The following is a 16,852-nucleotide window of genomic DNA, read 5'->3' as shown; positions in this document are numbered from 1 at the left end:
GTGCCGGACATCCCCCCACCATCCCCCTCGCTTCAAGTGATTGTTTATATTTGGGAGGGGGTGGCATCGCCAAAGATGCTTGAAGCGGAGCTCAACCACCTATACCACTGCACCTGGGATTGGCAGGTCACCATGATGGACGGAAACCAGTTCTCGGTCATCTTCCCCGACACCGTCAGCCACGGATATGGCACCCGCAGTGGCGACATCACTCTTGCTCTCAACAAGCTAGTGGTGGACATCTCGTTGCCGATTTGCGACCCCTTGGCGGTGGCCATCCTTGACATGGCATGGATCCTCATTGCCGGCCTCCCCGACATCGCACGCTCCGAGCGTGTCATCCGAAGCATGTCCCGCATCCTTGGCAAGGTGGTCGTGGTGGACGAGCTCTCCCTCCGGAAGGAGGAGGAGGTGCGCGTCAAAGTCAAGTCCCTGGACTCGTCCAAACTCCATGCCAAGATCCGGGTGTTCTTCAACGACCAGGGCTTCGACCTCAAGATCTCCCCTGAGCCGCCCAACCATGTTGGCCGCCCACGCATCCCCGACAACAACTTCCTGGGTGGCGACACTGATGGGCCGGGACGTCACAGCGACAGGAACCCACGTCACGGTCCCAACCCCGGCTCGGAGGAGGATGATGATGATTCCGAGGATAGCCCGCCCCACCCCCCGGCTGCCGCTCCTGCCTCGAGGGGAGGCGCGGGGACCGGCTGCTCCCACGCCGTGGCTGACGGCAGTGACTCCTCTGACGCCAGCCTTCAGGTGTTCCCGGCATCATCTCCCCGCTCCCCCGGAGTCATCGCCACCACCAGCTGCTCACCTGTGCCCCTCACGCTGGATGCTTCCTTGGCTGGGCTGGAGTCGGCTCCGGTCCGGCCGGCTTCTGGCATGCATGCCGAGCCGACGCCGGCCGTCCCGGAGGCGCCCGGGCCACTCCCAGACCCGTCTCCTCTTGCCGCGTCTTCCCTGCCCTCGGTGGCAGTGGGCTCGGCTGGGCTGGGATTGGTTGTGGCGCAGCCTCCGCCCCCCTCCCTGGCCACTCTGGTGCTTCTGGACCCGCTGTCCCTAGGGGCGTGCCCTACGGATGATGCCCCACCGTCTCCTTCCGCAGCTTCTATAGTCCTGCTCGAGCCCACCGCTTCACCGACCCAGCTCCCGTCTCACGGGTCGATGCCCGGAGGGGCGACGGCGGAGGTAACCACCCCGGTGGTTGCCCACCCCCTCCCCCCTCGGACCACTGCGTACTCCAGAAGAGGCAGGTCGACCTCGACACCAGTGACGTCCTCTCGTCACAGCGCCAGGATCGAGGCGACCAGGCCGGAGGGTAGCCCAGCTCTGCCCATCCCCGAGCGGGCTGAGCTCAGGGCCACCACCCGGAACCTCAAGCCAGGTACCCCGCTCGTCCTAGTTACCCCCGCTACTTGCTCGTTTTCCGCTCTAGAGTCCACTCCGTTAGGCCACCTAGCTAAGGTGGCAACTGATTCAGCCATCATATTCCGAGGGGAGGTTGGCCCCCCGCTTGTCCAGATTGCGGCGATTCGTGCTCGCGAAATCCTGGACGGGCACCTTGCCGAGGCACGTGCTCGCCTCCAAGACGCCTCCGGCCCCTCCACTGTGGCCTTGCGTGGTACTGCTTCCCGTGCGGCGATTGTTCCGACTGAGGTCCGGGGCCGCACTCGGTCACGCACCGCTGCCCTCCGCGCGCAAAGCGCATCCCGAGTATTGGGGTCAAGCAGCCCCCCAATGGCCTCGTGATGCAAACCCTATTCTGGAACATCCGCGGCTTCGGCCAAGACGGCCGACGCCGCCAACTCATCGAGTACATGAGAAACGAGCGAGTAGACATTGTAGCCATTCAAGAAACGATGCGTACGGAGTTTTCACTGTCTGAACTCGAACATTTGAGTTCCGACTTATTTGCTTGGCACTGGCTCCCTTCTAGTGGGAGCGCAGGCCACTCGGGTGGTATCCTTCTAGGTGTCAAGGATGCCACCTTTGAGGTCGGAAGCATGGACCATGGTGAGTTCTTCGTCAGCATGGAAATCTTTGAGCGTGCCCTCAACTTCAAATGGGAGGTCATTGCCGTCTACGGACTGGCTGACCATAGCCGCTCAGAGACCTTCCTCGCTGAGATCCGAACGAAAGTCTTGGCCGCCCAGCTCCCGGTAGTGCTGGGTGGAGACTTTAACCTCATTCGATCTGAAGAAGATAAAAGCAATAACTTGGTCAACTTTCCCCGGATGCAAATGTTTAATGACTGCATCGCGGACATGGGGCTCCGTGAACTAGATAGGGTCGGCGCCAGGTTCACCTGGACTAACTGCCAAGCCGACCCGACCAGGTCGGTCCTTGACCGGGTCTTTGTCTCCCCGGAATGGGACTTGCGGTGCCCTCTAGCGTCGCTACGCGCGATTACTAGGATCGGTTCTGACCATGTTCCTTTACTTCTCTCCTCGGAGAACGAGCGACCCCCCAGCCCCCCCGCTTTCGCTTCGAGGCATTCTGGCTGAATCATCCCGGGTTTGCTGCTGCGGTTGCCGCTAGGTGGCGTGAGGCTCGTGAGGCGCCCCACCGCTCCCTCTCGGCCGCCGACTCCTGGCATTTCTATGCCAAACGGTCGCGCCAATTCATGAAAGGGTGGGGTGCTAACTTAGGTCGCGACATTAGAGAGCGGAAGCGAACTCTCCTTAAGGGCATCCAGGCTCTAGACCTTCGGGCTGATGCCGCGGGCCTCTCGGCCGAGGAATGGATGCTTAGATACGACTTGGAAGACCAACTCACGATTATCTACACGGACGAGGAGGCATTCTGGCGCCTTCGAGGTACGCAGAATTGGGTCCTAAAGGGGGACGCCAATACAGCCTACTTCCAGGCAATCGCGAATGGCCGCCGCCGCCGTAACACCATTCCCCTACTCTGGGATGGTGATACCTTGCTTCAACAGCCGGAGGCCATCCGGGCCAATGTTGATGGCTTCTACAGAGACCTATTCTCTGCCTCCCCTCGGGGAGGATTAGCACTTGCCCATGATATCTGGCCGCCCCGATACTGTGTTTCAGAGGAGGATAACATTGCTCTAACGGCACCATTCTCCGAAGCTGAAGTATGGGCGGCCATTAAGGGCATGAACTCATCCTCGGCCCCCGGCCCCGATGGCCTTCCAGTAAAGTTCTTTCAAACTTTCTGGGAATCCATTAAACCTGAGGTCATGGCCCTATTTGATGAATTCTACGTTGGGTCCATTGATCTCACCCGTCTCAACTTTGGAATAATCACGCTCATCCCCAAAGTTACGGGTGCCTCGGACATCCGCCAATTCCGCCCAATCACGGTGATCAATGTCATCTTTCGCATCCTCGCGAAGGGGTACGCCAATAGGGTGGCCCCAATTGCGGACCGGATCATCCACCCGGATCAGTCGGCATTCATCCAGGGCCGTTATATCCTGGACGGAGTCCTAGTGTTTCACGAAGCCCTACACGAGGTGCATTCCAAGCACCTCAAGGCAGTCTTCCTGAAACTAGATTTCCACAAGGCCTACGACACGGTCAGCTGGCACTTCCTGCGTGAATGCCTGCTCCGAAAGGGCTTTGACGAGCGATGGGTGACCCGGGTGATGCAGATGGTATGCTCAGGCAGAACCGCAGTGAATATTAACGGCGAGATTGGCCCATTCTTCCCCACCTTTTGTGGGGTGCGCCAGGGCGATCCATTCTCTCCGTTCCTATTCAATGTTGTGGTCGATGCCCTAGCAGCCATCTTAGACAAAGCAAAAGCTGCAGGCCACATCAAAGGCATAGTCCCACACTTAGTAGGAGGGACCGGCTTGTCCCTCCTACAATATGCGGACGACACCATTATCATGGTGGAAGGATCGGCGAGCGACATCATGAACCTGAAGTTCCTCTTGCTCTGCTTCCAGCAGATGTCTGGCCTCAAGATTAACTTCGATAAGAGCTCGGTGATGGTTCTGGGATACTCAGACGCCGATCGTCAGAGTATCACGGGCCAGCTCAATTGCCCGCTCGGGAGTTTCCCCACAACCTATCTGGGGATACCCATTAGTGACTCGAGGCTCACGGTGGACGAGCTTCGGCCCACGGTGGGCAAGCTCCAGCACCGCGTGGAGCCATGGCAGGGAAGGTGGCTTTCCAAAGCTGCCCGAGCGGTGCTGATCAACTCGTCCCTATCCAGCCTGCTCCTATTCATAATGAGCTTTTACAGCCTGCCCGAGACTCTACACCATGAGATTGCCAGGGTTCAGGGTCGCTTCTACTGGGCTGGTGAGGGGGACAAGCAGAAATACTACATGGTACGATGGTCTGAAATTTGTAAACCTCGTGATCAGGGCGGGCTTGGGATAATGTGTTCCAAGCGGATGAACATTGCCCTCCTAACTAGATGGCTTTGGCGGATTACGAACGGCGAGGGTGGCCTGCGGCTCCGCATCATACAGCGGAAATACCTACGAGGCCAACCCCTCGCCTTTTGCCAGCGGTCAGGTGGCTCCCAGTTCTGGCAATCTATCATACAGCTGCTTTCGGTCCTGCGCATTGGGTCCTCGATTACGGTCGGATCTGATACTGCCACGCTGTTTTGGTTTGATCGCTGGGCTGGTGATGCCCCCTTCGCTGACCTGTTCTCCATCGCGGTAGACCCGGATATCCGTGGCGACGACCCTTATTGACTTAGGGTGTCTCGCATTCCGGCGTCAGTTTGGCCCGGCAGAGATTGCGGCTTGGGATGACCTGATCGCATGCATTGCGCTCCACGAACCTGTGCTTGAGAATGGTGAGGACCGCACTCGATGGCGTCTAGAGCCATCAGGGATTTTCTCCACCACGTCGCTCTACAAGGCGATCGCCCCCACCCCGGGCCCTGCGGCGCTTACCGTCATCTGGGAGATCCGGCTCCCTTTGAAAATTAGGATATTCCTGTGGCAATGGATTCGTGGCCGCCTTCCATCTGGGGTGGAAGTCCTGAAGCACAACGGCCCCGGTGATGGACGTTGCCCGCTATGCGGGCCGGAAGAGGATTCGAACCATATTTTCTTCACCTGCCTGTCTGCGCGATTCCTATGGAGCTGTTTCCGCGAGATGGTTGGGGGCAGATGGGACCATAACAACTTCCCCGATCTTTTCACCGAACTCCAGGCACTGCCACCCTCGTCCCGCCACATTACATGGCTGACCATTGGTGTGCTTGCCTGGACGCTGTGGACTATTAGGTATAAACTTGTGATTCAGCGTATACCTCTTCGACGCGCTACTGATGCTTTGTTCAAATGGTCTGGTTACCTGCAGCTTTGGCGGCCGCTTAGCCGCCCCAGGGAGAGAGACGCCATCACCTCCATCATCACCCAGCTTCGCGCGATGGCTCTCCGTATGGCTCCGCAGCTTCCCCCACCACCACCTAAGCCAGATTAGCTTTTCTCCGTCTTCGACGCCGCCGCCGCCGTGTGTTGTTTGTGCCACCCTTGTGGTGTTTGGGCTTGTTGTGCTGTGCCCACAGCAGACTTTGTGGTGTTTGTGTTGGACCTTGTTGCGGTGGCGTTGTGTGTGTGTGTTTGTGTTGGATGATACCCTGTTGACTGCTTGGTGGTTGCTTTATTTATAAAACGGGGCGAAAGCCTTTTTCGATAACGCGCAACCAAGCAGGCAGCTTAATGTATTATTATTGGCTGGCTATAGCTGTACGTGATCGATTCGTAGAACGAAAACCTTTTTTTGATTATTTCGTGTAACGCGCTGCCCGACTCGGCATCCAACGTGACGCGACCCGGACTCGTACAGCCACCTGTCCAGTTTACAACTCTATCTAGGACTCTACGTCACGTCTTTTTTAGAGAGAATGCTGCATTATATTAATTAGTATACATCAGTACAAAGAGTTTGCCTGATACATTCTGGAGTAGAATAGTACACAACTTTTGAACTAGCAAACTCACAGGCCCTAGCTAGTATGTGAGCAGCAGCATTCAACGACCTCTTGACATGGCAGAAGGAAACAGAAGAAAAACAAGCAACTAAACACTTAATATCTGACACTACTACACCCACTTCAGACCTGTCTATGGATGAAGAGTTCACTCGTTGTACTAAGGAGAGGCAATCAGAAGCGAAAATGACAGAGGTCAGTCCCTCATCACGGGCGAGAATCACAGCTTGACGGAGCGCCCAGCTTTCAGCAAGTTCTGGCTGTACCATCCCTTTAAGTGGCTCGGTGCAGGCGACCAAGCATTCACCTTTGTGGTTCCGAATCAGGATGCCAATTCCCAGTTTATGCAGGTTTGAGAAGATAGCTGCATCGACGTTAATAAGGACTGGTCCGGGCGGCGGCGGAGACCATTTAACCGATGAACTTGATGGTGTCTCACGACTATGCCCCGCAACAGTCTTAAAGAGATGCAGCAGAACCAAATCAACATAAGCATGGATCTTTGAGGCAACACGGTGTGGATGGATATTTACCTTCACCATTCATTACCGCATTCCTCGCTTCCCAAACATGCCATACAGTGATTGCCAAAACAGTGGACTGCTCCGGTGATGCTCTGTCAATGAAATCGAATAGCCATTGTTTCGTTGAGTGGAAGTTCTTGCGACATAGGTGGATGTCGAACAGTTTTTTGACCTTGTTCCAAACCTCGGAAGCAAACTGACAGAACAGAAAACAATGCTCAATACTCTCGTCTCTCCCACAATGCACACAAGCAGGATTTGTGGGGATATTCCAATGGTGTAACTGAAGTCCAGATGGGAGACAGTTGTGTGCGAACCTCCAGAGCACTATGTTCATTTTGTTTGGGGCCTTCATTGCCCAGATTGCCTTCCAATATTTCTCCTCAACTTCCTTACTTGACGAGAGTCCACGGCCATTCTTACTGTGTGATAAAAAGAAATCCGAAGATCGAGCAAGATTGTATGCTGAACGGACAGTATATAGTCCAAAGCGAGTATGAGGCCAATACACAAAATCCTCTCCTCCATGGCTGCTAATCTGTGTTTGTAATATGAGTTCAACAGTTTCCTCCGGGAAGAAAGCTCTGACATTTTCTTCGTTCCAATGACCATGTCCATCCATGAGAGAACTCACTTTAGCATATTCTGGAATTGGAAATAGAGTTTGCAACATGTGCGGTGGTCTTCTGGGAATCCAGTGATCTGTCATGATTTTAACCTTTTGGCCATTAGCAATTCCCCAACGAACACCAGCCTTAACAAGCTCTCGGCCATAGAGAATACTTCTCCAAGTATAGGATGACGATCTAGGCTTGGGCGCATCCCAAAAATCACAGGAAGGAAAATAGCGTCCTTTGAGAACCCGAGCACAAAGAGAATCTGGCTCAGTAAGAAGCCTCCAACATTGTCTACCAAGCATAGCTTGGTTGAAGAGCGAAAAATCACGGAAACCTAGTCCATCAAGCTTTTTTGGTGTGGATAACCAATCCCATGAACGCCAGTGAAGTTTCCTCTTACCATCTTCTCTACCCCACCAATAATCAGCAACAGCTTGTCTCATCCCTTCACATATAGAAATGGGTATTAGGAAACAACTCATAATATATGTCGGAATAGCTTGAACCATAGATTTCAGCAAAACTTCTTTTCCTGCTCCAGAAGGGGGTCGATCTGACAAACTAATGATGCGCTGCCAAACTTTGTCATTTAGGAATTTGAATGTCTTGGCTGGCGACCTACCCACATGAGTAGGCATTCCAAGATATGTATCGTGGAATGATTCATATGTGACCCCCAAAATTCCCATTACCTTTTGCTTAGTATCGTCGGAGCAATGAGTACCAAAGAAGATTGATGATTTTTGAAGATTAACTTCCTGGCCTGAACCATCACAATATAAATGCAAAGCCTCCTTCAGGGAGAGGACACTACGCTGATCACTTCTAGCAAAGAAGATGCTATCATCGGCAAAAAGGAGGTGCGAGATAGGAGGGCCTTGACGACCATTTCGAATACCTTGTAGCTCACCACGCGACTCCTTGTGCAAAAACACATTGGACAAGCCTTCGGTGCATAGAAGGAACAGGTAAGGGCTGATTGGGTCTCCCTGTCGAATGCCCCTTGTAGGAATCACAACATTAGTGAGTTCTCCGTTAACTCGGACAGCATAACGAACCGAGGTTACACATCTCATCACCATGCTAATCCACTCCGGCACAAAACCCAATCTGCTAAGGCATCCCTGTAAATAGGACCACTCCACGCGATCATACGCTTTAGTCATGTCGATCTTGAGGGCAAAGTATGGTCTCTTCGATCTTTGTTGTCGAATTGTATGAAGACATTCAAAGGCAATCAGGGCGTTGTCAGTGATTAGCCTTCCCGGAACAAAAGCACTTTGATGCTCAGAGATGATTGCTGGCAAGATAATCTTGAGCCTATTAGCCAATACTTTTGAAGCTATCTTGTAGAGGACATTGCATAGGCTTATTGGTCTGAAGTTGTTTAGGTGTTTTGGCCTTGCAACTTTTGGAATTAGGACAATCACAGAGTCTGAAAAACCATCAGGAATTGGCATTCCATTCAAAAAGCATCTGACAGCATGACAAATATCTTCCCTTAAGAAATCCCAGTGAGTTTGGTAGAAAAGTGCAGGAAAACCATCAGGTCCTGGTGCCTTTGTTGGCCCCATTTGAAACAAGGCAAATTTTATTTCGTCGTCCGTATAAGGCTTGCAAAGCTCAGCATTCATGGAGTCATCCACTTTGCACGGAATAGACTGAAGAACTGCATCCAGCGAAGCACACTGTTCAGTAGTAAAAAGATTATCATAAAAACTATGCACCATACCTTTTATCTCCTCCTGGTCTTCAGTAATTGAGCCATCAGTACGAGTGAGAGAATTAATTCTATTCGTACGTCGATGTGCCGATGCCCGAGCATGAAAAAATGCAGTATTCCGGTCACCTTCCTGGAGCCAGTCCACCCGAGAACGTTGCCTAGCCATGATTTCTTCTCGCTCAAAAAGTTCACCTAATTGTCTCTCCAATGAGCGTTCCTCCATAATCGATGCATCAGAGATAGGGGTCGACCTTAGACATTTAAGACGCCTTTCCAACTTCCGGATATTGGATCTCACAGAGCCAAAAGATTCTCTATTCCATTGTTTAAGGGAAGCTGCCACTCGATTCAAATTGGACCAGGTTGATTGCAGTGATAAAGGCAGATTACCCCTACCTTCTGCCCAAGCCTTCTCTAAGACCTCCCGGTAGTCAGGAGCTCTCAGCCACATAGCTTCGAATTTGAAACCTTGCTGCACAGGACAATGATCATTAGAAGTCTTTCCCTTGTCATAAGGAATCTTCCCCTTATTAAGAGCAATATGGACAGCATGGTGATCCGAGGTAGTAGTGATGACATTGTCAACCAAAAAATCCTCAAAAATATTAGAGAACTCAATGTTAGCTACAGCTATGTCTAGTCGGGCTTTGACATGGCGGTGAGAGTCCTGGCGATTAGACCAAGTATATTTAGGACCAGAATAACCCAAGTCGATGAGGCCACAATCAGCTAAGCACTGTTGGAAGTCATTGATTTGCCTATCTGTTCTATCTCAAAGGCCTTGATGTTTGTCGTGGATTAACACCTCGTTGAAATCCCCACAGCAGATCCATGGACCATCCCACTGCGCTCGCATAAAACGGATAAAATCCCAAAATTGGCATCTATGTTCTCTTCTTGGTTCTCCATACACAAAAGTCGCCCTCCAGACTGGTCCCTGATCAGGCTTGACATGAACATCTATGCATCTATTGTTAAACGCCTTCAAAGAAACATCGACTGATGATAGCCAAAACAAACATAAGCCTCCACTTTGGCCCTAACTACTTACTGCATAAGAATTTGAAAATCCCAGTGACCACATGAAGTTTCTCACCCTTTTCTCTGCCATCTTTGTCTCACACAAGAAAAGGAGAGATGGGCAATAGGTCTGCACCAACCAGCGCAGCTCGCCAACTGTGGAATCTGTCCCCAATCCTCGACAATTCCAACACAAAATCACAAAACCTGCCATAGTCTGAAGGAGGTGCCGTTCCATATTGCTAATCTCGTCCTCCTGTCACCAGATTGTTGGCACCAACTTGATATGAGGAGTATACCACAGGAGACAAACTGGGAGGACCTCCGATGATCCCAGCAGGCACTACTAGGAAAAGGCCTACTAATGGCGCACCAGTTTTCCCTACTAATGGCGCATCACTGGTGCGCCATTACTAGCACGCCACTAGTAATTTTTACTAATGGCGCACCACTGGTGCGCCATTAGTATCTGGTATACTAATGGTGCACCACTTAGTATAGGCCACGGTGCGCCATTAGTATAGGCCACTGGTGCGCCATTAGTATAGGCCACGGTGCGCCATTAGTATTTTTGAATTTTGAAGGCGGGAAAATAGTAGTGGCGCACCGTCTAACCCCCACCGTGCGCTATTGCTATTTTTGAATTTTGAATTTGGATCTGGATCGTGATTTTTTTGCCCATTTTTTGCTAGTTTTTTTTTGCTCGTTTTTTGGCACGATATTATTTCAAATTTTGTTCCTGTTTTTGGATCTTATACGTTCTTTTGCCGTGTTCTTTTGCCGGAGAGGAGTTCGCCGGAGAGGAAGAGGAGGAGGTCACCGGAGAGGCGCTCGCCTACATCGCTGGAGAGGAGGAGGAGGTCGCCGGAGAGGAGTTCACCGAAGCATCGGAGAGGAGTAAGGAGAAACCATGAGGGAATGGGAGGAGAGGAGGGAGGAGGAGCTCACCAGAGAGGAGGGAGGAGAAACCGTGAGGGGAGGGGGGGGAGAGGAGGGAGGAGGAGGTCGCTGGAGAGCAGGAGGAGGTCGCCGGAAAGGAGGAGGAGGTCGCCGGAGAGGAGGAGGGTAGTATGGTGGAGGAGAGAAGGGAAGATGGAGTGGAGGAGAGGAGGAGATGAAGTGGAGGAGAGGTGGAGTGGAGGAGGTGCGCCCAGCCATATATACGACATAGTAATGGCGGGTGCGCCATTACTAACTTTTTTTTATTTTCTTGATTTATTTTAAATTTTGAAGGCGGGAAGATACTAATGGCGCACCAGCAGGTGCGCCATTAGTAACTTTATTTTTATTTTGTTGACTTATTTTGAATTTTGAAAGCGGGAAGATACTAATGGCGCACCATGGATAGGTGCGCCATTAGTAAGTTTGAATTTTTTTGCCTCTCCAGATCTTAAAAGCCCCGTATCTTTTTTTCTGTTAGGTTTTTGAGGATTTTGAAAATGTTTAACGAGGTTCCCCCGGTTAAAATCGGATGTAACTTTTCGAATAGATGATTTTTCATATAAAAAACTTTTTCATCCGAGTTCGTACGCAAAAGTTATGCCCATTTTACAAATTCTCGAGAGATTTTGCAAATAAAGTCGAAATTCATATTTGTAAACTTTCACAACAATTAGACCACATATCACATAGGAAACTTATTTTCTTTTATTTTTTTGACATTTCCATCATTTTTGTTTATTTTTTTTAACTGAAAAGACGGTCCAGGGGGGTGCATTTGGTGGAAGTGGTGGCCAAGTTACTAATGGCGCACCGTGGGAGTGGTGCGCCATTACTAGTTGAACTAGTCTAGTTGAACTAGTAATGACGTACCAACCCCACCGTGCGCCATTAGTAGTTTTGATGAAATTTAAAAAAAAATTTACTAATGGCGCACTGTGGATGTGATGCGTCATTAGTATTTGAACACTAATGGCGCACCAACACATGATGCGCCATTAGTGTATAGTAATGACGCACCATATGTCTGATGCGTCATTAGTGTCAATTCCATCTATAGCTCTTTTTCTAATAGTGAGGGGAGCGAAGCCCTGCAGAATAAGGTTGGCGAGAGGGACTTGAGGCGGCAAGGAGTAGGAAGGTAAAGGGCGACTTCTTGGCTGTCGCAACAGATCCGCAAAATGGGGATGAGTAGCCCTGACCAGAACTGAAAGTGATGGTAGATGGGGTATGATGCAGCAGAGGATGAAGAATGTGGTGTCGATTTGATGGTAGCGAGGCAAGATCGCCGGCGGCGGCGGTAAAGCGGTAGAGAAAATAACTTGCGTATCTGATTTGACCTGAGGCTTCCAGGAGTTTCTGAACCTAAAAATGGGGATTTTTCGTGGAGAAGAATCAGGGAAGAAGGGATCTGGGGAAACTAGAGCAGTCAAGGCGGATTCAGAAGGAATCGGGCGAGGTCAGAACGGCATCACGCCAGTCACCGGCAAATCGCCAAAGTTGCCATATTAGGCACGCGTCGAACAAGGGAGAGATGGGCAACATCTTCTGCACGACTTCATGTACAGGCGATTGGGTTAGCAGAGCCCGGGCATTCCGCTACAACTAGATTAATTACTACATAGATCGGCCTGCAGATGGCCAACCGCGACGGCTCCATGGGCACCAAACAAGAACGCTGCTCGCCTTCGGCGGTGGACTGGTCAAACCTCCCCGACGACCTCCTCGGCATGGTCCGCGGGAGAGTTGCCTCGCCGCTCGGCCGTGTACGCTTCACCGCCGTCTGCAGGTCATGGCGCGCTGCCGCGTCGCAGCACCCAACGCCGCCAGCGCTCCCTCTGCTGCTCCTCTCACCTGTGGACCGGGGCACTGTCACCGAGAAGCGCCTAATTTACTGCCCCGAGGAAGGTGTGGTCCTTCAGGTTCCAATCTCAAGCAAGCTGCGCAACATGCAGTTCATCGGATCGTACGACGGTGGATGGATCGTGGCTATTGAAAGATCAAGTCCCGACTATGACAGAGGATGGATGGGCGCCGTAGATGGATCGGCCATGTTCTTGATTGTGAATCTCTTCTCTGGCGTCGAGGTGCCACTGTCTGAGAAGCAGCAGCATTTTCGATTGACTGACGACTATGAACAAGACTTCATCTGGAAAATAGTCTTTTCCAAGGTTCCCACTTTGGGTGACTGCATTCTCGTCGCCATGACTGCTGGGCGCAAGGTCGTACTGTGTAAGATTGGTTGTCCGGACGGCGGATGGACCATACAAGGATGTGACATGGAACCAGTTGGGGACATTATATTCTGCCGCCAGGAGCTTTATGGCTTGGGACATAGCAAGACCTTGTGCACGTTCGACATTGGTGTTAATGAAGATGGTGCACCCATAGTTACCGCCGCCTACCCGATGGACGTTCGAAGGGGTGGTGATCCTATGTGCATGAGCTGGTTCTTGGACGATGCCTCATACATATGCGAGTTGAATGGTAAGCTGGCGGTGGCAGTTATGAGTCGATGGTTGCGAAACTGCAAGCCTTTCTTTAAGGTGTTCCAAGTTACAAATGTTGATGATGACACACACAAATATGAGTGGGAGGAGGTGCGTAGCTTGGGCGATCGTGCGTTGTTCTTGCGGCAGCTATGCTCCTCCAAGGTGGTGCAAATACCGGCTGGTGGGCGGGGAGGTGTAGAAAGAAACCGCATATACTACTCAAGCCATCACTCCGGAGCTAGCAAAGAGGACCAAGAGTTCGAGGAAGAATACATCACAAAATCAGAATATGGTGACCCAATGTTTCATAGGAAAGACCAAAGAGTTGATAATGTTGATGGTGACGTGGAGCGCATCTTGTCAGTACGATACTACATTAAGGGTGGCCATCACCTTCCCATGTGGTGCCTCCCTCCCGACATCTAGGGCTTGTTTGACTAAAAGGATTTTCATAGAAAAATTGGAGGATGGAAATCCTTGGTGGTATTGCTATCATGGATTGTTTGATGTATTGGGACGACACAATGTTCTTTCTTGAAATATCTCTGTGGAGTATTTTATAGGAAATTTTCCATTGACTTTATCTCTCGGAAATATTACAGCAATAAAAGTTTTACGGTGATTGAGAAAAATAAGATTCATCCATCCAAAAGAATCTAGCTAGTGGTAGATAAATAGAAGGTACCAATAGAAAGGTATTGATAAAAACTAGAAATATGACATCAATAAAAAACATGGGATCGATACAATAATACTTTATTTATTTATTTATATTTATTAAAGGACCGAGACACTGAGGGAGGGGGGAGGGGAAGGAGAGAGCCCCAACTCAAAGGGGACAAGATCAAGCTCTCAGAGTTCCCATGCTAGATCTTGTCAGGCCTAAGGGTCTGTTTGGTTGCTCCCCTCGTAAAAGTTTGCCTGGCCTGGAGCGTCCCTGAGACCTGCCTGGACCATGTTTGGTTGACGTCCTGGGCCATACGAATCAAGCCTGGCCTTCAAGACCTGACAAAGGGATTAGCCTGGCCTGGCCACCCGGCAGCGTGGTTAGCCTGAGCCAGGCTTCCCGTTTCGTGCGCCTGGTATGGCTGCAGCTATGCCTGGCATTAGTTTATTATTTCTTTTGCATAGACTCGATGGATGTGGGTTTCTCTGTGTACTAATTGTAGTGTAAATCAACAGCATGCCCAAGGCACAAACCAAACGCATGTCCACCAGCCTGGCCAGGCAAAATTGTCTAACATTTGAGGCTCAATCCAGGCGAGAGTTTTCTCCAGCCACGTTGTCTCAATCCTGGTTCTTGTTCTGTTTTGCTGGAACAGAGACACCACATGAAGAGGAAGGTCATGGATAGAAGAGTGAGCCAAGCAAAGTGTATATTTTCATAGGAAAAATCATGACCTTTCTGTAAATTCACTTAATGAAAAGTTCTATAAATCTGCCTGCATGCAGTGTGATCCTACTGACAGTCACCACTGATTTTATTGCATCAGCTAGTACAACCACCTCACCTTTTGCTCGTTCACTCAGGATGCACACTTGTACATGTTAATCCAATCCTAGCAAGTGCTTAACGCGGTTCGGACGTTTGCAGGTCGATTTGGCGGCAGCAGACACGATGCATGTGTTTTGGGGGAAGGAGAAAGGCGTCCGGGACCTCGATAGCAGCAAGCCGGCCTTCACAGTTATGTGTGCCTGCCTGCCTCGTATGTCAATGAAAACAGCCAAATCATCTAGCATTGGCTTAGCAGTAGCAATTCTCAAGGAGGCAAGCACCACAAGATTCTATGTACAAGAGATCAAATAAAGATTTCCTTTCTTTCTAACTGTGGACTACCTACTGACTATAAAATGGGATTATGCCCTGTCAAATACAGGACGACATCTATGTTGTAACTCTGTAACGAACTTTTGAATTAAACATTTTATTCGGCTTGTCTTTGTTCATAGTCGAGGATCACACACTAGTTATACTTTGTACTGTACAATGAGTCAGTATTGAACGAACTGTAGTTTATCATAAATTTTCACCTCCACGTGTTCAACCTAGGTGTCGTTCATGCAAGCACAAAATGCTTAGACTTTGGACATGAACGCTCCTGCACGCCCCCTTTATATATTTTTTCAAAACCTGATGTATAACCAAGCCCCTATTTCCAACGGAGATTTTGCCTTCACGTTCGTCCACTTGTTTGATGGCGATGGCTAGCCTTGTGGAAGGATGGCACGTGTATTAGCATGGAAATATGGCCCCGGGAACCCTCTTGTCAGACCTGACCAGGTCCGCATCTACCAACACAAATGCGAAGATTGCATGACTGGTACATGCAAGAACTAAAGATCAGGCGAGGGATGCTCATGGTGAAAGTAAAGGAAGAGCATTACTTCTATGAAATCGAGAAAATGACTGAGAATTCGGAAATCTTTCAGTTATACAATCAAAACGCACTCGACAAATCTATTGTCAGTTGCTATTGTCTATAAGTGATTTCTTTATGTAATTTAAGTCCTTAACTCAGCTCATTCATTGCCTGTAATTATCCTTACTATATTCCTTTGTACGCTATTATGTAGAATGAAGATTCTTCGTTGCAAAAAAAAGGGAATCTTTGACATTGGTTTCATTGACTCATATGTGGTTTATGAAAAAATTATACAAGACGTCCCGGAGACTCAGAGGCTAACTTGCTAAGGTTTTTGAAGGGAACAAAATACCAAAACAGATATATTATTTCCTTACAACTTCAAGCTTGAAAGAAAAGATCCGTGAATGATTAACACACACATTTGTTCTGTTGATTAGTGGTCACGATTCACGCATGACCGAACAATATGACCAAAGAGGCTGCACCTTGAGCAACCGCAAGACGGCACTATCTTGCAAGTTGTTGCACAATAAATCTCTCTGTGTTTCTCAGATTTTGTCAAACTCTACTGCATATCACCGTGGTGTGGATTGTGTACGCTCAAGCTCCATCTCCGCATGCACAAGATATTGTACTGTGTGCATGCTTCGATAGCTACCTATCCTTGCCTGACTTGTTGATGCGCGCCCTACTCGACCTGCTTGGTTTGTGAGTTATCTACATGCATGACGTGTCCGTGTACATGTATGACTGAACCAGAGTCAACCTAAAACAGCAACATCCTGGCGAACGAGTTATTGCAAAGACAGCAGTAGTCATTACCTCACTTGCAGTACAAAATTGAACACAGCAAATGACTCATTCTTTCCCTGTGCCTCCTGTGCCTATCTAGATGCTCCAAATGGTTGTCTGTTCTACATAAACAAGGGGGAAAATGTATGCCATAAATTGAGTCCATCCTATAGTTTGAGCAGTAGCTATAACGAGGTACTTTGGGAGTTCTAACACAAAGAAGCGAGGGACTTGGAGGCGAAGATCAGTGTCTGGATGATGCTTAAATAGTCCAAGATGTATCTGGTCATGGAGTCCTCTTATATATGGTCTACCGTTCATTCAAAACCCCTATACCAATAGTGGGCCATGCTTGAAAGAGGGCTCAGTTACTCTGCAACCAGTAAAAAAATGCATTTTATATTACGAACTACCTGGGAAACATGCTCAGGTCAGATGGCAC

Source organism: Triticum urartu, chromosome 6 (genome assembly GCF_003073215.2).
Source record: "Triticum urartu cultivar G1812 chromosome 6, Tu2.1, whole genome shotgun sequence".
In the NCBI taxonomy this organism is placed as follows: Eukaryota; Viridiplantae; Streptophyta; class Magnoliopsida; order Poales; family Poaceae; genus Triticum; species Triticum urartu.
The sequence above is the reverse complement of the archived record's forward strand: the minus strand, read 5'-3'. Positions refer to the sequence as shown.